The sequence below is a fragment of the Tyto alba genome, unplaced genomic scaffold, assembly GCF_018691265.1.
Source record: "Tyto alba isolate M040663 unplaced genomic scaffold, T.alba_DEE_v4.0 Super-Scaffold_33, whole genome shotgun sequence".
NCBI lineage: Eukaryota > Metazoa > Chordata > Aves > Strigiformes > Tytonidae > Tyto > Tyto alba.
In genome coordinates, this window is record NW_024881308.1 from 7,405,713 (window position 1) to 7,418,463 (window position 12,751).

Below are 12,751 nucleotides of genomic sequence, written 5' to 3' on the forward strand. Positions count from 1 at the left end.
CAAACATCCAAATTTTGATTTTTCCATGCAGTAAATGTGAGGATTGTCAGCTAGTAACATTTATGCTCATTGTGTTTCTGCTCTATTCTAACATTATTCTATTTTTAAAAAAAAACCCTAATCCCTGTGAAGTACAGCAGGGGAGTAAAACTAAATACACTTAATTTGTCAACGCTTTGTGCTAACCAAGACATGACTCTGGGAATGCAGTAAGGCTGATGGTGACTGGGAACACTGCCAAACTGACACACTTGGATGGATCAGAGAGTCGGCATGCAGCAGATAGACAGAAGCAGAAGCAGCCTTAGAAAAGGCCTACGGTCCTATCCTCTTGATTCAAGGAAATGGTGGCCCAAATGCAAAAGAAAAATTTACAAACCTTCAGTCATTAGGAAGAGCAAAAACCTAGAAAGCATATCAGACAGAACATAGCATTTGTATTCAGCCACCAGGCTACTCTGCTAAAATAGACAAAAGAATTCTGTCAGAAATCAGAATAGAAAAGGCTTGAAGTATCTTTCTCTTTATTTTCTTGTCTATACAGATATTTTGCAACAGGAGGTACAAGTGTGGTATAACAATACACAGGTACACTTAGAAAATTCAGAAGATTTTGTCTGGTAAGTCACAATGATTGTATGTCCTATTGCAGCTTGACCAATTCTTTTACATCAGAGTGGTGAATTTTTTGGAGGAGGAAGGGAAAGAAAGGTAAAGAAAACAAAGAAGAGAGACAGGGGAAGATAAAATCTTTGTTAAAGCAGAAGAGAGGGCGGAGAGATTAAATTAGCTAGTATTTGTCCTTTTCAATACTTTGGAGATGTTAAAGGAAACAGGGCTGTGAGGCAGGGAAAAAAAAAAAAAAGCTTGAGAGAAACCAAGGGAAAGATGGAAAGCACGAATTCAGTCAAAAGGAAATTAAAAGACAACAGTGTTAGAAGTGCAACCTACTATATTCAAAGCTCTCTGCAAAGAACTCTGCCCACTGTGCAGAACCTCTGGAAAGGGCACACGTCAAGCACCACAGTGTTGTAAGGGACTATACCACTTAACATATACAGAAACCCTCAAAATTAAACAAATACCAATAAGGAAGAGATTTGTCTGTATGACAGAAACAGGGATTTTGATACGTACCCCTATAGGGGGTAAATCATCAATGACAGAGGGAACAGTAGGTGATGGACAAAAAATTGAGCTTGAAAAATAACATTTTGAACAGATACACAAAAGGAAAGGGGGAATGTAATATTTTACAAGGATAATAATAATAATAAAAAAAAAAAACAACAACCAAACAAACAAAAAAACAGGGGAAAGAAGTTGCATTAAGGACTTGTAGCTTGGTCCTGGATTTCCAAGTCATTGACTGATGACCCTAATTTCTGGAATGAGAACATGAAACATTGTAATTCAGTGCTTTTCCTTTTAAGAGTTTTTTCCACCTTTACCTGTTCATCCTGAATCTGCCAAAGTATCAGTAACTGCTTAAAGACCAGAAAATGAGATTGTCCTCTGATACAGAATCCAAAAAATAAATGTCTATAAAGGCAGTTCCTGAATTTTTAAAAGTAGGCTGGATGCTAAAATTAGTCACATGCCTAAGAAGGTTGGTAATTTTGTAAATTATCTGAAACTAATGGAGAATATGTTTATGCCAAGAAGGTAGCTGATTTGCCCATAGGCTTGAAAAGCTTTGTGTCCAGAGACCTGTGTGCATTTGTCCTCAGCAGTATCTTTGAATACTTTTGATTTCCATTACTTGTTCTGTATCACAATGGTCACTCATTGCCTGCAGATTAAAAACCTGATTTTGTTTCTAATATACACTGAATATCTGGTGCATTACGAAAGTTTCTCGACAGCCATTCTTAGTACATGAGGCAGTTGCACAGCATACATTTCCTTCTAAAGGAAATGTCCATTGATGTTCAATCATCTGCAAAAAACACCTGGAGAAAAAAAAAAAAAAAACACCACCAAAACAAAACAACTGCACCCTTGAGCCCTTTCCTTTAGCAGCTGTAGCTTTTTAAAAGAGGTGCTACAGCCTGTATTACCTTAAGGCATATATTTCATCCCTTTCTCCCCCAGTTTGACCCAGTCTCTGGAAGATTTAACAGCTGGGAGCTGGGCTGTTGGATATCCTGTATAAAACATGATTTTCATTATTATATCTTTAAATTATATACGCTATATAAAAATATATGATATATAATTTATTTCATAGGTCATATGCAGCCAAATATTTTCTCAGTTACATGAAAAGCAGCTGTGAGACATGCACAGCTATACTGCATGTCAGACCTAAAACATATCCACCGTGCAGTTGAACTGCACCTGTGTAGCAAGTGGATTTACCATGCCTGCTCTGTGATAACACGGTCATGAGTCCAACTCGCTACACATGCAAGGTCTGTGGCTATGGGAATGTAGATACCCTGCATGAGAACTAGGTACAAAATTCTGCAAGAAGTCTGTTTCACCAAAGGATTCTAATACCCAAGTGTGAGACTTCCTGCATATAGCACTTATTCTGACATCAAGGTCCTTCCCAAGAAAATAGAAGAAAGTCACTACTGTTAGGGAAGAATTATTTAGGACTGGGTCTGGATAATGCTAAATTCTAGTCCTATTACTGCGTTTCTTTTTCTCTTCTGATTTTTTTCACATTCAGGAACCACTTGGTTAACGGTAATGAGATACATGACTTCTTTTTTTTTTTTTTTTTTTTTTTTTTTTAATAAAAGCTGAAGACTCCACCAGCTAAAGCTCATACCAAACACGTAAATTGATGAAATTACAAACATACTGTTATGACAGTGATTTATTCTCTCTCCTAGGCTTATAACTTATCACAACCCACTGAAGACTTAGACTATATCACTCTCACTTTTAACCTCTTTCCTGCCCCTCCACACACGAAATTTGCAGTTTGGCTTCAGCTTTAAGGCTCTGCATATTCACACCTTTCTCCCCACTATCTGCTCTTCCAATTGTTACATTCATCTCATTTTTGTGGTTTGCCTCTCACCAGCAAAGAGTCCTTTATTTTTCCACCACAAATGTGCAGTACAATCACTTTCACAAAGGCCTAACCCATAGTTTCAGCATTTTTTTTTTTTTTAATCACATTTACTAGCTTAATCATCCCATCAGTCCTTCCAGGCACAGCACTCAGCTCAGTCACACTTCTAGCTGAACTGTCTGTTACACAGAGCACAGGATCAGTGAATCAAATATTTACTATTAACTTTAACCCAGGAAAGGCACCAATTCATAATAGTTCACAACACTGCTGCCATAACAGTTGTAGCGGCATGACTAAGACAGCAGGAGTAGGGCAGCTCAAGATAATTTAAACTATCACTACCAATAAAAGAAATTGTTGTGAAACTACATGATCAAGCACTTTTGCATCCATCTTTTCACCGGATCTGTGTTATTAACTATGTTTTCTTCATGCCCAAATGACACTGCAGATATGTCCTTGTCTCTTCAGCCTTATGAAAGGGCAGAAAGAAAGCAAGCCTTTGAAATATAGTCACATCTCTGAAAAGAAGCAAGGCTTTTACCAGCTGTGGCTTTGTCTCCTGAAACCAAGTGAAAGACTTGCCCATAATGAGCACACATTTCACTCACATTAAATAACATCTGCATAAACTGTTGAATTCATTTTAGCACCTTTATAGATTATTATTTTTCATGGACTGCTGGATTTACAGATGATGTTTACTAAGCCCTCGTTATCAGGTGACAGACATGAAGACTCTCCTGAGCTAATGCCACTATAAAGTTGTTTCCAAAAGGGAGGCTTGCTGTAAAGAAATCTATACCCATATCGAAACTTGTAATTCTGAAAGGGCAGAACAAATCATGCTGTATTTATTCTACTTGCCAATAACATAATAAAATCCAAGTGTGTGTTAATTAGGTACACAAATAAGTCTTAACTATGTGACTAATCTGCAAGCTTTTTTATTAAATGAACTTCAGTAATTTTTTTAAAGCTACAATATCCTCCTATAACATTAGAGTGGACAGATGTCAGAGTTTAGGGGATTCAAAAGTGAAGTTCTACCCAGTATTTCAACCACATAAGGAGCAACAGGACAAAAGTATAGGGGAAAGAAATGTATTTCTGTGCTGAAGCTACTATAGGCTCAAAAAGAACTCTAAACAAATGTCAATTTACCCAGTTATAAAGCATTACTCTGACTTCTTGTGTACTAGTCTTGCTTAATCCTGGCATTTAAAGATATGTTAGAATATTACATTCCAGACACTTTAATGCATACTGAAAACAAGTTGTGATGTTAGTCTGCATTTCAGAGTGTCATTAGTAATTCAGGAAATACCAAGCTATTTCTCAGAGGGGGGAAAAGAATTCTGTGAAGATTTCTTAAGCACCTCTATGCAGCATCCATTCACAGGTGGAAGATAAAATTAGTAGAGACCCTTGTTTTACTGTCTTTCTCTTGATCTCTCAGATGTATTTCTCTTAAAATCACTCAGATTCCAGTCCTGCAATTCACACATTTTTAATCTTTTCTGTACATTCAGATAACTGCTTGTTCTTTCAAGGGATGCAAGAATGGTTTAGGAAAACAACAAATCCTGGACTGTGCAAACATTTTAACACAGCAGAAAAACATGATAACATGATTCAGGAAAAAAAAAAAAAAAAAAAAAAGATTTGCTAGGTGTTGTGCTTCTGATTTACAGTGCATTTTTCTTCTCCTTTATATAATGGCAGAAAAATACTTACAAAAGGTAAAACTAGACCAACAACTGTAGGATGCAAATCAAAATAATTTTCATGACTTAAATAAAGCCTGACAAAAGAGATGCCTGCAAATCACCCCACCAAAATAATTAAAATGGATACAGAGTATGAACTCCTTGACCACTACTGTAATACCTTGCTTGTAAGCCTGACATAAACACTAATTCTGAAAGATGAAGAATATGCTTTCTAAAGTGCAAATTTATCAAACCAGAGACACTATCTGTACATGTATTTCGGGTCGAGCTCCTGAATAAGGCCTTAGAATTTAATTAAACAAGAAGGTTAAGGTTTATATAAAACTTTATTGCCACTGAAAGGAGTACTATTATTACAAATCCCATTCCCAGCCACATATTCCCACTCCTTCCATTGCACTAGATTTATTATTTGTAGAACCCTACAGTGAGTCAGTTCAGTTTGCTCAACCAGCAGAAAACTGGATGCAGTGGTGGGGTTAGACTCTGCAGCCACAAATAGTGGGGAGAGGGAGGGAGATTTCCCCTTTCAACAGCTAGGGACAGTTAGAGCACTTCAAATTGTCTGTACATCCCACTTTTCTACAAAGTCACTGCTACAAAAAGAAAATGACATACAAATATTGTCCAGTTCGCTGGACTTGGTGTTCTGATTTCTCAGTGCTTCTCACACATGTACAGTGTTTTGGGTAAGGTTAGTTCTTTGCATTCCTGTGAGCAAAATGAACCTTTTAGCACTTGGCCTGTTCTTTTTTACTCTGTGAGAGTCTATATTAAAACAAAAACAAAACCATAAAACAAAACCCCACAGTATATTTGCAGCAAACACTTGGGTTTATTTACATGTGTATGCATTTCTTCAGGAAAACTTAGATCTTGATGGACTGATGGCATAGAATACCACCAGAATTTCAAATTGAACCCAAAAAATGATATTGATTTTTTTTTTCTGCCAGCCCAGAAAAGAACAAAGGGGCTGTATGATGAACAAATACTATGCTCTCTTTTTAAGAACTGAGCAGCATGGCTGTATAAGGCAGGGCTATGAGCAGAAAACTTGAAATGAAGCTCTCTGTGCAATTTAAAACATAAAAAACTGGTCCTATGTAACTCATGTATAATAACTAAAAATTCTCTTCAACATTGCATCTATTTGCAAACATTTGTGAAGCAAATGCTGTAACAGGCAATTTTTAAATAGCAGTTTCTTTGAAAGGTAAGCTTGTGATTCCTGCTTGTTCTATGTTCTTTGTTTCTGGTTTTGGTTGGGGTGGGTTTTGTTTTGTTTTGTTTTAATTAAAAAAGTAATTTACACACATTTTTATATTATTTTGTTCTTGTTAAAATATGACCAAAGTTTACATAATTGTCCAACATTCAAACATTTATATTTTATAGATTTTTTATAAGAACTTGAAAACAATGTAAATTATTTAAAGGAAAATCAAGTTCCAGTGTGGAACAACCAGGCTTGTACTGTAACAAATTTCAAACCTGCAAGCTGCTCCATATTTGTTGCCAACTGACAGCTTCTAAGATTGGAACCCTGGACTAAACATCTCTGTAGCTTTGTATACAGTGTATCTGAACTGTTCTTCATGTACTTTTTCATGTAATCTATTGAAATGGGATCCTGATTTGGATGTTTCTATAAGACAGATATTTAAAAATAAGTTTATTTATACATACATAATAAAGCCATTTCACCCAGATGTTTAATAAATAATTAAAAACTTATCTATTTCTGCCCATTCAGATACGTTCCAATAAAATACCCGTATTACATCAAATGACCAAGAGCTGTTTTCCTTACTTTCCAGATGGAAAGAAATAGTAATAATTTCACAGATTTCGTAGGTTCTTCCCTACATAGTTCGCTAATTTTGGTAGAAGTGTAGCATCCCCTAGCGTTCATTTATAGGTTATTACACCGTAAAAGAAATGCCGGCAAATAATCGCTCATATCTCGCAAGCGCTATTCAGAAGAGTTTTTGCCATAGGATTCAATATTGATTTTCAGGTCGAGATTTTAGCAGAGACGTCACTGATCTGCCTGATAACCGTAAAAAAGCCTGAGGGTGAAGTTTACCTCATGGGACACAGGTATCTCTCTACTGTAACAGCATGAAAGGAATCAAAGAGCGTGCCATATACTGGTTAGTGTCAACACCAAGCCTGTGGATGAGCAATCCTATACTGACCTCTGTGGCTCTTGTGTCAGCAGTCACCATCCTGGGCCTCCAGAAGAACCCTAGCCAGCAGTGCTCAATGCTTTCGTAGTGAGGTAACCATGGACCAATCTGTCCTATGCTTTCAGGGAAAAAAAGAGCTTGCGTACCTCTCCATATGCTAGGGCATAATCTTCCTCTAGCCACATCAAATGCCTCATGTGTAAATTTAATTCTAGGAAGACAAACAAGCAAATGCAAAGCATTTGAAATTATTGCTAAGTCTCAGTCCAGACATGTTTTTGCCATATAAATTAGTTAAATATCTAATACTATGTAAACAAATTTTAGTAAACATGGATATAAAGACAAAGCCTAGAAGCAAACTGGTTCTTGTATGGTGTAGCAGCAGATAGAAAATACTGAGGCAATTGAGACTCCTCTACTAGGGTGCATAAGGCAACCACCACCAGGGGACATTCACATAACCCCCAAAAATATATATCCGAAAGAGCTAAACATACCCGTGGCAACACTCTCTGGAGAAAAGGCATATGTGCCCTCAAAAGACACCTCTAATTTCACCACAAATTATGACCAGATTTCTTTAATGTTCTGTCAACACTGCATGACATTCAGAATTAGTAGTCTTGCACAAAGCACATGTGCTTTTTTCAGCTTTGATATGTCAGATTTAAATCCAGTTTTGCTATAAAGCTAACTTAAAATGAGGCAGATGTGTCTGAGCTTTTGGATCTACATTTTTATTTACATTAAAAGTGAGCTGTTGCAACTGGAATGTCATTCATTCTGATCTGAATATATTTCCATATATCTTAGAATATAGGAAAAAAAAATTCTTTCAAGGGGCATGATAATCACACGATTAGTTTTACTAGCTAATCAGGAAAGAACATAATGGCTTAGTTCAGAGTATCTGTGTTCTCTGCAGTAACCCAACAGACTTAGAGATCTAATTTACCTAAAAATGCCACGCACAGTGTGGCTTGAGCTTAAAGATGGGATAATTTCCAGTCACAAACACATTTTTCTTTACCACTGGCTGGCTTTCTTGACATCTTAAGATTTTTTTTTTTTCTTGATGGTGGGAAGAAGCCATCTCACTTTGATAACATTGAGCATATAAACAAAACGTAAAATTCACCCTCCTCTGGATGGCATGATGACACTGCTTTTCCAGCTAAACTGATAGTAAAGAGCTGTACTACATATGTTTTTAATCAACCTTCCTAAGTAGAAAGATGTAGGATTTTAGAAATCTTCACCTGTCAGCAGCGTAAGACAACTGCTCAGTTTTGAAATTAAAAGGCAAAGGACTTTATTTAACCCCAATACCCCAAAATCTTCCTATTTTGACTGAATAATTCAAACAACTAGAGACATCTAGCAATGCTGTAGATGTCCTAGGATAGCCCATGTGGTCTCTAGCTTCTATTCCCCAAGGCCAAGTCTCTCATAAGTCCCATGTCATATGTGTCAGAGCCATGAAGACATCTCAGCTCCCAGAAAGCACTTAAAATTACACTAGATACCTCTATTTATGAAGCTAAATCTCACCCTTTGAAAAACTGTTCAATAATATGACATAGTTAGGGTGCTGGTTAATAGCTGCCTGGAACATTAAGGAATCAAGGCTTTCACTTACTCTGGAGAAATGCTATGTTTTTAATCACATGGGCTATACAGAAGAATCAGAGTTAATATATCCTGGCAGACAGACAAAAATTTGCGGAACTCATTAATAAAAAAAACCTGGCTTTAACTACTTCAGTTGAATTGTGAAGTTCTATACCATGCTACTTCTTAGAGAGGACATCTTTACTGATGCCTCATTAATCTCATTAGTAAAACAGTTTTATGTGGTTACCATATAACAGGAAAGAATAATAGTTTTCAGAAGAGACTGAGCTTGTGAACATAAGTAAAGGAAGAAAGAAAGATAAAGTAGATGCGGAACATTCCTCCGTGACTGAAACACTTATAAAATTCCTTACAAAATTCCAACATACATATAGTGGAAGCATGATATACACATCTTGTACCATACTGCACTAATAAATACATTCAAAATAAAAAAAAAAAAATTAAAATATACCCATTACTAAACATACACATTACTCCGCAAGTTCACTGACACCGAGCTGTGTGGTGGGGTGACACGCTGGAGGGAAGGGATGCCATCCAGCGGGACCTGGACAGACTGGAGAGGTGTGAACCTCATGAAGTTAAACAAGGCCAAGTGCAAGGTCCTGCCCGTGGGATGGGGCAATCCCCAGCACAAATCCAGGCTGGGTGAGGGGTGCGTGGAGAGCAGCCCTGCGGAGAAGGACTTGGGGGTACTAGTGGACAGAAAACTGCCTGTGAGCCAGCAATGTGCGCTCGCAGACCAGAAAGCCAACCGTGCCCTGGGCTGCAGCCAGAGCAGGGGGGGCAGCAGGGCCAGGGAGGGGATTCTCCCCCTCTGCTCCGCTCTGGGGAGACCCCCCTGCAGTGCTGGGGCCAGCTCGGGGCCCCCAACAGCAGAAGGACACGGAGCTGCTCGAGCGGGGCCGGAGGAGGCCACGAAGATGCTGGGGGGGCTGGAGCAGCTCCCCTGGGAGGCCGGGCTGAGAGAGTTGGGGGGGTTCAGCCTGGAGAAGAGAAGGCTCCGGGGAAACCTTTGAGCGGCCTCCCAGGGCTTAAAGGGGGGACAGGGAAGGTGGGGAGGGACTCTGGATCAGGGGGTGTGGGGATAAGACAAGGCATAACGGCTTTAAACTGAAAGAGGGCAGATTTAGGTTACATATAAGGAAGAAATTCTTTCCTGTGAGGGAGGTGAGGCACTGGCCCAGGGTGCCCAGAGCAGCTGTGGGTGCCCCCTCCCTGGAAGGGTTCGAGGCCAGGTTGGACTGGGCTGGGAGCACCCTGGGCTGGGGGAAGGGGGCCCTGACCGTGGCAGGGGGATTGGAACTGAGTGAATTTTAAGGTCTCTTTCAACCCAAGCCATTCTATGATACCACAGAAGCATAAAATCAAGTCACTTAATACACACAGTAATTGCTTCTCTTATGATAGCAAGCATGCACCTTACATTATTACAGTCACAAAAATAGTATGGGCTACACCTCTTATTGTTTTGTACATGCACGTGATCAGGAAACATTTCTTCCCAACATTAATACCTCACTGGCTGTTTGACAAAGCGATTAAGCTGGGAGAAGCTCATTTGATAACAGATTTTTGGAGAAAAAAGAAAGCAACAGAACAGAAATAAGAGTAAGTTTACACTGTTCAGTCTTGCTCTCTGATACTGTTACAGTGGCAAGAGATCGGGTTTTGTACAGACAAGTGAAGAACATAGATTCTTTGTTATTTATTCTATATTACTTTTGTGGATTTAGGTTATACAAGTTATATTTACAACAATACAAGTTCTCTGTATTTTTTACTTACTAATTCTCAATTTTTCTTTAATGTTTAATTAGTATAACCATTGCACAGAAGAAAGATTACGCTATTATTTACGGTGAATAAGAACAGATGCTTATAGAGAATATATCATTGGATCATTGGTCAACAGCTGTGATGGAATATTCCCTGTTACAGAATAAAAGCTAACAAGGAAAAAAAAAAAAAAAAGCTCCTGAAAGAAGGATTTCAGGGTTTCTGTGCATCTGGCACTTAGTTATTATTATCTCTGCTGCCCAGGCTTGATTGGCAAATTGCATTTCATTTGTGTGATCTCAGCCTCACAGTTCACAATAGCCTCACATAAACTTTCAATTTGTAATATGAATAGTAGTAAATCATGACAATAAATCCAGGATTAAAAAAATTGCTAATCTCAGTTCCCTTCTAGAGTTTGTGCTTTATTGCACTTTTAGGAGTGATAAAGGTCAACAACAGATTAAATATTTTTTTTTATTGTTTTATCCCATTTTAAGAGACTTGCTGTTAGGCAATTCCACATCCAAGCAATACCAGTGTAATACATTGACACACTACTACAGAGACAGCAGCTCAGCAAATTTCCAAGAAAGCATAATATTAATCTATAAATATTGACTTAGGTAGAACAATTCTTAGAATCCTAAAAAAAATAAGGGAGTTTATCCACCCAGATAAAAGATAAAGAAACATCAGATTAAAAAAAAAGGTTTAATTTCAGTTTCAATTTTTTCTAGTCATTAGCTTTTCCTTGGCAGACTACTTAACGTATTAATGCATGAATGAAATATTAGTCTTTGCATTGCAGGGTCATCTATTTAAATGTCATTTTAATAGCTTATTACATAAAACCCTAGGGTGAAATCCAGGCCCTATTATCTCCAGTGAATCCGGAGTTTCACCCAAGACAGTCATCTGTTTTTCCAGTGCATGGAAATAATAGTCTTTTAAGGACAATAAAATCTTTTCTAGGCAAATTAAAAATTATTAATGTATCTAAGCCCTTCTTGTGTATATTAAGTTGTGAACAATAACAGTTAATAGAAATGTTGACAGAAATATTGAAGTGAACTGGAAGAGTTTTTCCAACTGCAGTCTCGTATTTTATTTTTCATTATCTTGTTTTCTTGTATTATTGGTACTACTTTGCAAGTATCAATACTTCATTTTTTTTGCAAACCTCTTTATAAAAGCATTACTCTACCCATTTAATAAATAGTGAAAACATGGAAGGAAGAATAAATCACATTCCCCCCTGTAAATGACAAGATGAGTTCAGTATTATGACCTAAGTGATCACCTTGGAATACAACGGAAAGGAACACTGGGTTGAAGAAAAGGGTGTGCATTCTCTCTTCCTTTTGAGTGCAAACATCTGAAAGCCTCTGGAAACTGTCCAGTATTTCTTCAGCTGATTATTGCTTTCATGATTCCCTGGTGAACCATAAGATGCAGGAAAAAGGTCTTAAAACCAAGCCTTTTCACTCTTTAGTTAAACTATATGCTACCTTCAAGCCAAAATAAAAAAAAAATAGACAATATCAGTTATTAGACATTAATGGGCTTGACAGGGATCTAGGATAGAACTAGGACTTCGTTTTCAAGGTCCATTCTGTAGCAAGTAACATACGTGGCTTCCACATAGTGCTATTATCACTGAAGCATACAGTCATGCACTCTGTAGGCACAAAAATAACATTGCACCAAGATGGAACAAGGGCTTCTTTGGAAAGAAGGCTAGTAGTAGGGAGTTCAGCAGTCTAAAATAATTCTAGAAACCCTGTCTATCAGCTTGGCTGTGAGTTGTAACAACATAGCTTCACAAACCAGGATGGATAGTGCTTATTTGTGATACACAGATTTTACTGATAAAGTTTCCATTTACGTCATAATACAAAGTAACATGGGGTTTTTTGTTCTGTTAAAAGCCCAACAAGCTTTCATATCCTTCAGTCTGGCAAAGGTAAACAGAGATGTCTACTAATAAGTGCTCATGGTTTATTGTTCTCATTATAGTAGATTTATAAAGGCCTAGCTGAACATTATCGCTGCCTTACCCCCTTTTTTTGTGTTGATCAGCTTGCATTGGAGTTTTTCAAAGACCAGACTGGATAACGCAATGAGCAACCTGGTCTAGCGTCATAACTTGATCATGTGTTGAGTAGAAGGTTGGCCTACAGACTTCCCAAGGCCCCTTTCAGCCTTAATGTTTCTATGATTTGCAAAACAGTACGTATTTCTGTTTGTCTACTAACACAGTCTAAAACTTTCTTAAAGTTCAGGTAACATAAGCCGGGAACATTGGTGATTTTTTTCCTAGCTATGAAGTGAAAGAGTATTTCTAACCTGTGCTTTCATTCCTTTTTATGTTT

General features: G+C 37.7%; 1 protein-coding gene across 1 annotated transcript in view; it reads right to left on the reverse strand.

The window, feature by feature from the left end:
- ZMYND8 (zinc finger MYND-type containing 8) overlaps positions 1-12,751 on the reverse strand; it is an 81,764-nt gene that overhangs the window by 62,587 nt on the left and 6,426 nt on the right. The gene's annotated exons all lie outside the window — the stretch shown is intronic.